The following is a 1,695-nucleotide window of genomic DNA, read 5'->3' on the forward strand; positions in this document are numbered from 1 at the left end:
TACAACAAATATCAATATTGACAATTGTGCCATTTTACTGCCAACAACAGAAATATGAAGCAATTCACATGATTATTATTTGCAGTTTATTATTCTGTCCTGAGGTAGGGTATTTCCATAGAGGAGGTGATTTGCATTGGCAGCTCATGCTTCAGTGCTCTGGAAGTGTTTATAACCCTGTGAGTTTCAGACTGCAGGACTGAGATCTGTCCATCAACACAACAGAAACCACGACAACCATGACTCTGATCACCATCTTCATCTGGACACTGGTCTGCTGCTGCCTCAAAGGTCTGTTGTTTTCTAACTCTTACAATGGAAAAAGGATATATTGTTGAGTACCTTGTATAATCATTGAAATGGATCATAATTAATAAATGTCTCTGCATAAAATATTATTAAATATAAATAATATCCTTTATATACTCGTTGATCAATTAATATTTTCCTCTTCAGGATCCAGAGGTCAGGTGACTGACTCAGCCTCCTGTAGTGACATTTTCTCCAGGAGACCCTGTCACTCTGACCTGTACAACCAACCCTAAAGTGTACAAATGGGATGATGGAGATGAGGGTGCATTCTGGTATCTACAGAGACCTGGAGAGGCTCCCAAACTCCTTATAAGATATGCAAAGACACGGCTAGATGGGATTCCTGCTAGATTCAGTGGCAGTGGGTCTGAGAGTGACTTCACTCTGACCATCAGTGGAGTCCAGGCTGAAGATGCAGCAGTTTACTACTGTAAGAGTTTCCACTATCTCAACAGTATAAATATCTTCACACAGTGATTTAGAGCCGTACAAAAACCTCCTGCTCGAAATACACACATCATTGGTCCACTGGACACAGAACTAATGGTCTTGTTATATGACATCACCAAGTACAACCACTTTACTAACTCAGAAATAATGGTTACAAACTAGTTTCATAACCCTCCCAACCTTCCATGTCTACAAATGTCCATCCTTTTAGAAAGATACAGGTGAAATAGTCCCATTGAGGATGAATAATCCATTTCATGTCAACAAATAATCGTGTGAAGCAAAAATGTTTGTATGCCTCAATGCTTGGTTGACCAACCAGACACACGCAGCTGGCCAACACTTCTGTGTAGCAGTATTGGGTGTGTAAGTGCATGACTGTAAGTGACAGAGAGAGAGCCCTGTGAAACAGAAACTTAGATTTCCATGTCCCCTCTCCCAGAATAGAGCAGTACACTCCCCAGATGTTCCCCCATCCTTAACACGACACCAGCGCTAGACCAGAGGAGGTCAAAGATCAAAGTCAGAGGTTAGATGTCAGTCACAGGTCATTTTATAGGTCACTGCACTGATCTTGTGTGGTGTGCACAGGAAGAGGTTGGACACAGGTCATCAGCCAGACTGGTAAAGGTCAAAGATTAAAAAGTCAGAGGTCAGTTCCCCAGGGAAGAAAATCAGTCCAACCCCAACATGCCACCAGACTGCCTGTCACTTTACTGTAATCAGCTTTTTGTTTACTTGACAAAGAGACTAGTTGAAAAGAGCACCATTTTCTAAGGTCATTCTAGTAGTACCCACTAGAATGTCATGAGGAAGTATTAGATAACTAGTGATCTACATCTGAAGATTCATCATCAATTCATCAGGAATCAACACTGAGCCATATTCATTAGGAATTCATCATGATTCAACACTGAGCCAGATGGAAGTCCT

At 41.3% G+C, this 1,695-nt stretch overlaps 1 pseudogene; it reads left to right on the forward strand.

Annotated features, from left to right (window-relative positions):
* The first annotated feature begins 239 nt into the window (after positions 1 to 239).
* LOC120050790 lies at positions 240 to 789 on the forward strand (annotated as a pseudogene).
* The last annotated feature ends 906 nt before the right edge of the window (positions 790 to 1,695 follow it).

Source organism: Salvelinus namaycush, chromosome 7 (assembly GCF_016432855.1).
Source record: "Salvelinus namaycush isolate Seneca chromosome 7, SaNama_1.0, whole genome shotgun sequence".
Taxonomy (NCBI): Eukaryota; Metazoa; Chordata; class Actinopteri; order Salmoniformes; family Salmonidae; genus Salvelinus; species Salvelinus namaycush.